At 37.2% G+C, this 10,670-nt stretch overlaps 1 pseudogene; it reads left to right on the top strand.

Annotated features, from left to right (window-relative positions):
- Positions 1 to 660: 660 nt before the first annotated feature.
- On the top strand, positions 661 to 3,404 carry LOC111889013 (60S ribosomal protein L5, mitochondrial-like; annotated as a pseudogene).
- Positions 3,405 to 10,670: the final 7,266 nt, after the last annotated feature.

The following is a 10,670-nucleotide window of genomic DNA, read 5'->3' as shown; positions in this document are numbered from 1 at the left end:
ATCCGAGACCCTCGATCTCAGTACGCGGGGTGTACGAAGGTACGCAGGGCGTACTTCGGTCCAATCCGATGACTCCCCTTCGGATATTACCAGGAATTTATAATTAAATTTATATTTATTATAAATAAACTTCAAAAATTCATATCTCCCTCATACGAACTCCGTTTTTGACGTTCTTTATATCCACGCGAAGGTGAGACCATGATCTACAACTTTCGTTTAGATTCCGTTGGCAAATTCCGAAATTATTTTTATTATTTATTTATTAAAATGACCTGATTAAGGAATTTCTTCAAAATTTCATAACTTCCTCATCCGAAGTCAGATTTGGACGTTCTTTTTATGTAGGCAAACCTTGATATGATTCCTACTACTTTATTTAATCCGAACAAGATTTTAGGAAGGTTACATTTTGACCTAAATTTCATCGGTTTTACATTACATTGACTCGAAATATCGGGTTGTCACATCGTGTGTGACAAATAGTATAGATGAATAAAGCCGAACCGAATGAGACTATATTAATATAATAGGTGGCTAAGAGGAATAGAAAAGCATGGATGAGCCACATGCATGGAAACTTGCACGTCTGGTTCAGGAGGGGGACCCCAGTATACTGTACTAATATGTGTAGGTCCCCATATTTCGAGTGAGATTGTCATGGTGGGAAAGCAGATATGGTCAGGTATTACCTTGTTCCCTATATTGGTTTTGTTCTTTATTTCTTGTCTAGCAAAAACTAATCGAGCTTTGTTTGATCTCCCAAAAGCAAAAGTTGAATCAGTTGCAGGCTATAATGTAGAATATGTATGGGATGCGATCCTTAATATCTCACTATTGGCAGAAGCCAATGTCCCATGGTGCTGGGGACTCATTCTGACTAAAATAATGGGCAGGTTTTTACCAACTTTTCAATTTACTATTTTAGGGAAGCCAAAAAACTTGAGTGCCTAGCACGAGCCTGAAAAGGCCCTTTACTAAAACCATAGAGGGTAAGATCGACTTTCGAGGTGTATCTTTACAACCATATGGCTTAGATAGGCCCTAAATTCTTATTATATTAGTAAGATATGTTGCTTGAGCACATTTTTACCATTTCTATCAGTATGGTTGTCGTATTCATCAAGGCTAAACTTGAGTTTATTTGTAGGGCGCACGTTAGTGTTTTACTAATAAGATAGAAGGAGTTTTTCTTATTTAGTAAAGTCTCACTTTTTATACGAGTAGGTATGGCAGGTCACTTTTCATTTGAAAATAATGAATGTCAGGTTTGGGCTTTTTGCCTTGTTATCAAAAAATGTGTTAGGTAAAGCAAATTCCTTCCTTGGATAAGCACTGGCTTAGTCAAGTAGAACCGGGTTGCGCTGCTGGATGCTCCGATTGAAAAGAAATCAGTGGGGCCATGATGGTATGAGTGAATATGTGTTAGAAAGGTCAATCCCTCCCTACGACAAAAAAAGTAGGCCAAACTTCTAACAGCTCACCTGCTTCCATAGAAAAATATCATGGCAACGTAGACGTAAGTGATGTGGTCACATTGGATCCTGAGGAACCATCACAAGTACGACTGACATCTATTTATTTAAACGAGAATGTCGTGTCATCCAATGGAGCCTAGAAGTATATGACTCGCACATATAGTTGATAGCCAAACCAACCCATTTGTTTGGTAAATCTCAACAAGAAGATACGTCGGCAAACTGGAGACGTATGACCACGGTCCTGACCTTACTAGCATCGAGGGTGTACTAATAAAGGAACTCCTAACCTACTTTTTTTCAAACAAAATCGAGCAAGCCTAACCAGTCGCAACATGTTGATGATATTGATTAAGTTGCAGGCACGTTCGATTACGGAATCCATCCATAAACCTAGACCCCGATAAGCTTCGTAACCAAAGCGTCATGACAATATCCAAAGGTCACCCTTGGATTCTTAGGGGAGTAAGGAAGAGGATATTATGTTAGTTGTAGTGCACCTTCCCTCTTTATAACACTTTAGAAAGATTTTGTAGTCTTTTCTTATGATGACCTGGTCGAAAGAGTATGATACATCAATGTAAAATATTGATCCCTTTGGATCTTGGTCCATGATGCCCTTTTGATTAATAGAACTGGAAGAGAAGGAAAATAAAGAGCTTATGATGACCATCTATTTGAGTCTATCATTTTGTAGAACTAACTCAAGAGTTTTTTTGCAATGGAAAGGCCTTAAAATCTGAAGTTTGACGCTTAAAGGAAGAAATGTTCTAGGTGGATGTAGGACTTAGGACCGCCATAATGAGTATGCAGGATGAGCCTAAAGGAGTTCCAATCAACCTAGTGACCAGGTTTGAGAATAAGGTGGGATCCCTGTATCTAGTGACCAGCGAATCATTCAAAGAGTGAGTTGCCGTCAGGTTTAATGATTTGGTGGGATTGATAGATGTAGTGGCTGGTGAATCGCTTTTTCTTCTTCCATGAACATTCACACAAAACCGAGCTTGGATGGAACCGAACAAGATTTAGTGAACGAATTGAAAGGTCAAAGCCTTTTTTTCTAATTTAAAAGGAGGTTATTCAGTAGCCATGGCACATTTCATTAATTTTATTTCATTCCATCCTCTCATAAGAGGAAGGATATCAAATGATCAATTCACCATTGAGATCATTAAGCCCAAAACGACGAATATTATGGTGTTCTAACAACAACAATCAAGTGGGGGCGTGAATGCGATATGCCAACAGAAAAGAAAAGGATAGAGGCTAGAGATTGGCCTATATTCCTACTAATGTGATCCACATTACTTAAAATCTATTGTACACTACGATATATTTCTCTAATGTTTTTACAACTATCATTTTTGAAGCAGATAGTTCACAGTGCTGATTCTATCGATACTAGGAATGAAAAAAAAAGATTGTTTACACTCAATTTTCACTGTGAAGATGTATCACGTTAGGATTCGTTGCTCAAGCGCCAACTTTATGGAAATTCCTAGATCATGTAAAATAAGAGTAGAACCAAAGGCAGCACCCTCTAACCTATCATCCAAGAACCTTCAAAAGGAAAGGAGTTTCAATCCTATCCATTATTAGGAAAAAAAATCAAGACAAAAAAGGGTATGTCAGTGACCTAGCATGGAAAAGCACTCTCCGAGGGCATGGAATATCTAATTTTTTTGGTAAGAATCTTCGTAGTAATGTCTCTTTTAGATTTTCTAGTAGAAATATAAGAAAAGTCCATTCAATTTTTGATGGAAATGGAGTTTTGCGAATTCTCCTTAGAACTTGAAGATCCATTCGAGATCTTTGAACATATTCGAGGGTTCAATGTCACTAAAGTAACTTCAGACAATATAAAAGATGAGACTTTAGCACCGTGGAGCGGATTTTTTTCAAAAAGATGACGGGGAAAGTCAGTAAGATGTCAGAGAAGCAAAATATACGAGATCACAAACGTAGATTGCTTGTGGCTAAGTATGAATTGAAATGAAAGCTTTATAAATTTGTAAAGATACCGATTGATCTAGTGATATGGACGATACACATCGTTAGAAGTTGCCAAGAAAGAGTTCCTTTGCACTAGTAAGAAACCGATGTATTTCCACGGTGTGCTCTCGTTCCGTATATTAGTTCTTTTCTTTCAAATTTCTCATCTCTTTTTTAAAGGATTAGCATCTCGAGGTCCTTTGATGCGCATAAAGAAATCATCTTGGTAGCATTAAACCAATAAAACAAAGGTTAGATTTGCAGTTATTCTACAAGCAAGGTAAGTAGGTCCATGTGACCAGCCCTGGATGTACCCTTTAGTCGTGAAGGGAACTGGGTAAACAAAGTTGCGATCAGAATGAATGGTAGTTCATTGGGCTTGTCTTTTTCTCGAAGAGGTGCTGGTTTGAATGTAGTTTGTGACAACCATAAAGTCGTTGATCACAAAATATCACGGGACCCCGACTGATACATATGGGGCTCTAGCAGCTACGCTTTTTTTATATGATGCATCGAATGCTTCCTCTACTTTCAGTAAGAATACCAAATGCTTCCTCTTTTTTTTGTAAGAGAAATGGCGCTTATTCCATGAAATAGGAGGGCATCGGAGTCATGAACAAAGAAGAATAGCCACTTCCTTATGTACGTTATTGACTTTTAGTAAGAATAGCAGTTTTTTGGTATAATGCATCGAATGCTTCCTCTACTTTTAGTAAGAATACCAAAAGCCTATTCTCAAGGCACTCTTTCGCTTATAGGGCTCTTTCCTTCTCTTCGAGCTAGCCTGAAAAAATCCATTTCTTTTGTTTTTAGATAAAAGGCGCTTATTCTATGAATAGGAGGGCAACAGAGTAATGAACAAAGAAGAATAACCACTTCCTTATCTATGCTATTGACTTTCGTCCCCTAGTGGAAAGTAGCAAGAGCCTTTATCTAATCTACTATTGAATTATCTTACCTAAACGTCAATCGCTACCTTAAGGCATACCTTGATTCCACTTGATGGGACTTGCTTTCCTATAGAGAAGACGAAGAAGATGACACTGGAAATCGTTCTTACTTAAATAAATTCCTATCACAACTAGAAAATTTATGGTTAAGATGGTGACTCATGTACAAAAATTTCCTCTGTATAACCTTACAATATCAAATTAGTGAAGTTCTAACTATAATGTTATTTAAATAAATACGAGCATACATTGAGAACCAAGTTGAAATAGCTGCATGCAAGCCCAAAACTTGGTCCAATAGCTAAGCCCAAACAATTTTGGGCCTTGACCCAAGAATTCTTGAACCAACACCCTATTGGACCGAAAACTGTTCCTTGGGCCTTATTGAGCCAAAAACTTTTCTTTAGGCCTTATTGGGCCGATAACCCTTTTATTGGACCAATTTAAACCCAAAAAGCCCATACATACTTCAAAACGAAAACCCTTCTATCTTTGGGCTTTAATGGCCCGAAAACCTCTTACTAGGCCAAGCCAAATCCAAAAATCCATTTAAGAGCCCATGAAGGCCGAAAAACCTATATGGTTTCAGTTAGAGCATGAGTAAAAAAAAGGGAAATGAAATTGAAATTTGTGGTGACACCTCATCTTTACCCCACAAATCTCATTGCTATTAGCTAGCATGCATCCATGCCTTGATCTATTAACCAACAAGTATCTAAGCTACTTCCCATCAAGCTACAAAATGTCAACCAATGCCTCCCTTAAAAAGAGAGATCGGTCGATCCCACACCCACACAAACATAAAAATCATTTACAACCCATTATACTCTCCAAACTCTCTCTTTTTCTCTCAAGATTTCGTGAGCCACTTCAAGGAAGGATAAATCTTCAAGAGGTCCTAGGGATTTTGAGTAAGTTCCTTGTAAAAATCTAGTGATTATATACATCGTAGTGTTAAGCTCATTCCATTTACACACTCATTTTCGTGTGTATGATCCTTAGAGCACTTGAGATTTCGAGAATCTCTTCAAGCTACACAAGGCTAGGATCAATAACTTCCTTGTGCTTCTTCATACTTTTCGGGGGGAGAATACAAGTCAAGTCTCGTTTACCCTTTATTTATTTGCATGCATCATAATTATGGGTTGAGAATGGAACAAGTTGTTGAATGAAAAGGTTCTTAACATGTGATATAATCATAAAGTAAATATTTATAAGATCTTTGTGTTATAAAAGTTATGTGGTTATGATTGTACACTCAAAAAATAGCGAAAATATGGGTGTTATGCCAAAAAATGTTTAACATTAAGACATATGCATTTTTAACTCTTATATTTTACACAAATATTTGAAGATAAAAGATCTCATGGTTATTACATGTGTTTTGTAAAAACCATGACTTATTAGAGTTACAACCAAATAGAATATTTTACAAAACTTCCAAATTTATTATGGTGTGTTAAACAAACTACAAAGCTTGATTATTTTGCGAAAAATAATTTTTATTAGTAAAATAGTCGTAACTATGTTGTCACTATTTTGATGGCTTAAAACCTAAGGTATTATACTATATTGACAAATATGTCACAATTATACATGTTCACTAATGATTATTTATAAAAAGGTATTATAAATAATTTAACCAAAATGGTAAACAAAACAAAATTTATGACAGAAAAATTTGCATGTCATAATCTTCCTATCATAAAGCTTATAAAGCATGACAAATAAATTGTATGTCATAAAAGCTGTAAAACGCATGTCATAAAATTTCAGTCATAAGTTTACACTAGTAATGTCATTTCATTATTCAATAATGGGAGTCAAAGTTCGTGTAAGTCTATAGTATAGGGCTAGAATTGCAAGAAAACCTAGTCTCCAACATAAAATTCCCTCTCACTTCTATCTTGATCCTCATATTGCTTCATTCTAACTTGTTCCCTTGACTGTCCTTCAAAATCTGTACGACAGTCAATTGCTCCCTGAGGGGACCTTCAGGCTGGGGCATATGTATAAGTGTTGGAGCATAGAGATATAGGGATTCAATTAACATGGGGTGATTTTCATTGTAGACAAGTAGTGTCGTACCACCACTCTGCTAAGGATAACCACTTATATACCACTTCTATGGCATGAGTAGCCTTCTGTGCTACTCATTAATCATTAATCTTGGGTGAAATAATAAAATGATGTTAGAGCCCCCTTCCACAAGAGGTCTAACTATTTTGCGTTCCTCAAAACAAATTGTCAAGCTATTCCTACAACATTCCTTCGTGCACCTTCAATAAGAGGTCCAACTATTTTGCGTTCCTCAGAACTTATCAAGCTAGTCCATTATGAGCCCTTCCGGTGCTGCCGTTGAACCTTCACTAGCTTGACCTCTTTGTTACTTAGAACCTTAGTTTTCTTATCCAAAACTGCAATGGGCCTCTCAATGTAGTTCAGGCTCTCATCCACCTAAATGTCCTCTAAGGAAATAATTGCAGCCTCATCAGTGACAAACTTCCAAAGCTGACACATGGAAGGTGTTGTGAATCTAGCTAAGCTCATCCAATAGGTCCAAACGGTATGCCACCTTGCCCACCTGCACAATAATCTTGAATGGAACAATAAATTAGGTTCCTAACTTCCCTTATTAGAAAACCTAATGACACCCTTCCATGGTGACACTTTCAGCAAGACAAATTCTCCCACCTGGAAATCGAGATCCAAGCGACGCCAATTAGCATAGCTCTTTTGATGGCTCTGCACGACGCACATCCTATCAAACGTGGGTCGGTCGATACTAGCATTATAACTATTGTTATATGAAAACTCTTCTAGTGGGAGATATGTATCCGAACTACCTCCGAATTTTAATACACATGCCCGAAACATATCCTCGAGCGTTTAGGTCGTCCGCTCGCTCTGGTCATCTGTGTGGGGATGGTATGAAGTGTTGAAGTGTAACTTTGTGCCCAGTTCTTCGTGAAACTTCCTCCAAAATCTAGATGTAAATTAGACATCCCGGTTAGAGACCACCGACACTAACACCACATGCCTAACCACCACCTCTCATATATAAATGTCTACTAATTTCTCAGCAGAGATACTCTCGTCTATCGGAATAAATTGAGTGCTCTTCGTTAACCTGTCCATAATGACCCAGATGGAATCCACACCCCTCGCCGTCCTCGGTAACTTCGTGATGAAGTCCGTGGTTATCTCTTCTCAATTCGACATGGGAATAAGTAGCGGCTAAACCTTGCCATGAGGCCGCTGATGTTCGGCCTTGACCTTCCTACAGGTCAAGCACCGCTCCACAAACCAGGCAACCTCCCGCTTCTTGCAGGGCCACCAATAACTCAGCCTCAGATCTCTATACATCTTCGTAGCCCGTGGATGTATAGAGAATTTGGACTAGTGTGCCTCCTCCAATATCTTTTGTCTCACTCCCCTAGATACTGTTGGATTAATGTCTAAGTCCATAACTATATTTGGTAAGACTTGACCCGACCCGGCATGGTCCATTTGGGTTGCATACCATCATGCACTTGAATGAGAGAAATAAGACACTTATGGTTATTAATATATTATAAGTTCTAGTATATTAATAATAAGAATAATAAGATTATTTAATTAGTATTGATCAAGAATTAATCTAGGATTAATTAAGTGATCAAAAGAAGACTAATTAAATATATGGGTTGATTGTGTAAATCATCCATACTTGTATAGTGGGCTAATGCTCCATGGATAATCAAGTTGGGCTAAAACCCATAGGATGGTCCATGGATGCTCCATGGTGTATTTGTACCCATGGATCCAAGGAAATGGAAAGTCATGACAATTAGGGTTTGCCCTAATTGTAACACTATATAAAGATATTATTCTTGGCAAAATTGGCGACTAGATGGTACAAGAAAGGGCTAGCCGATTTTGATGAGTGTAGAATTCTCTCAAGTCATTCCAAGTGTTTTGATGATTGTGATTCCATTTGAGGTGTCACACTTGGGGCACTAAGCACTTAAGCTTCATGAAGACTTACTACACCAAAAAGGTATGTATTCTATCCTACTATATCCATTGTTTTATATGCTAGATTAGGATAATACCTTGGAAGTTCTTATTTGCATGTATAATAGAGAAAACATAGATCCAAGGTATTTAGGGTTGCATGTACACTTAGGAGTGTTAGAATGCTAAAAACCCAACAGTGGTATCAGAGCCTAGGCTTGTTTTCTTGTTATACCTGCAATAGAAGCTGAAAAAACGAATCTGGTGCTGTCTGGCCATCAGACTCGGCGAGTCCATCAGGAGACTCGACGAGTCCATGCCTAAAAAGTGATGAATTCGATCCAACTCGCCGAGTTTGTTCATGCACTCGACGAGTTGGACCCCCAGACAGCATATTTTCGAGTTTTTTGGCTAGAAATGGACTAGGAACGTTACCCTAAGTTGTTTTTGAACTTATAAACTTGTTTTTGATGTGGTAATGTTCATGCTAATCCATTTTCAAAGATAATTATCAATAGATTCATGTTTTGTATTAGTTTAAGGTTTAGACTAATTACATGAAAAAGTTTGATTTGAATTATCTTGTTCTTATGAGTTGCTTAGATTAATAGAAATGTTGAGTGAAATAGTTGTTTTCAATCCATTTTAATCTAAGAGTTGAGTAAAAAATGTGTTTGTGTAACTTGTCCTCAAGTTACATGAAGAGTCACATTAAAGACTCATAAAACTCATAATAGTTGGCAATGGTTACAAAATGAAGAGTCTTGTGTCATTGAATAATTTTTTTTTATGACTCCATAACTTGTCCTCAAGTTATGAAAGTTCAAGAGTCACTTCATTAAAGGAAAATATGTAACCATAATTAAATCCATAAGTTATAAAATAAAAGAAAAAGTTAGTTCTTTTATTAGTTTAAAGTCTTCCATAACTTGTCCTCAAGTTATGGAACTTGAAGAGTTTTTGGATTAAAACTACTTTAAACACATAAGTTATGGAATTAATTAGTTTTGAATAGTTTCAAAACTTGCCCTCAAGTTTTGGAATTTGAAAAGTTTTCAAGTATGAATACTTTAATTCCAAGTTAGCCCTTAGAATTTTAAAAGTTAAAATTCAACCCTTATACTTTATAATATTATAAGTTAATAATATATATATGTATAAGAGTAAAGTCAGTCTTACCGCTAGTACGCCGCATTCACGAAGCCGGTCTATAAGGTGGGTATAAGGTTGTTGCCTATAAAATGGCAACTTAATGGGTGTCCACTCTCACCCACCGCTTGCTTGACTGGTGGAGGGTCGTTAGCCGAACGGGTTTGACAGGACTAGAATTCTCCCTTCATTAAAAGTATTAATGAAAAATACTAAGTAACTAAACTCTTAATAATACCCAATCTTAGTTACTTAGGAAAAAATGTGAATAAGGTGCTAATCCATGAAATTACACTTTACACTTTGTCTAAGTCGTTAGTGGAGCGTGTGTGGTTAACCGGCACACTAACTTGGACTTAACAAGGTAGGTAAAGGGTGACTTAATATTTATCATAGTATCGATGGAGCGTGTGTGGTTAACCGGCACATCGATTGAGGGGTAATTTATTAAGGGTACCAAGTGATTTGCATGGTTACTTCACACCTTGTTTTGTGATCCTCGGCATCCCAGTCACAAAACCTGAAGGGCACACTCGAGATTGAAACATGCCATTGAACAGTTCAATGAATCTCAAAGATCTAGGAGTTTCAAAACCAATTAAAACCTAATAATTCATTTCGTTTATCTTGGTGGAAATTGGTGAATCGTCATTCACCTACCTTCAAATATTTTATAGCTTGGATTACGGCATACCTCTTCTAAGTTATAAAATAGTTTGTTGGGTCCTAGCCTTAATATTTCATATTGGGTGTCATATTAAGGACTTAAGATCAACTATCTTGAATATCTCCCAAAAGATGTCTGGTTTAGACACTTATGATCTTCCCAAATCTCTTGAAACAAGGTTTCCTAATGAAGATGATGTCCCATGGATATCATACTTCTTTCTCCTCCTCCAATTATTCTCCCTAACCCACAAGTTCTTGAAAAGTTTAAGGTCACTCAAGCCCTATTGGCAAGGCAAGGTCTAGGTGTGAGCACATCTTGGAGATGTAGTCACATATTGACAAGCCGGGAGAGTTGGGTGTCAAAGTCTTGAGAAAGTTGGTGGTTCAATCACTTTCTAAGTCACATAGTGAGTTCCTTTGGGACACCTATGAAACA

This window comes from Lactuca sativa, chromosome 5, assembly GCF_002870075.4.
Source record: "Lactuca sativa cultivar Salinas chromosome 5, Lsat_Salinas_v11, whole genome shotgun sequence".
NCBI classification, from domain to species: Eukaryota; Viridiplantae; Streptophyta; class Magnoliopsida; order Asterales; family Asteraceae; genus Lactuca; species Lactuca sativa.
The sequence above is the reverse complement of the archived record's forward strand: the minus strand, read 5'-3'. Positions and strand labels throughout refer to the sequence as shown.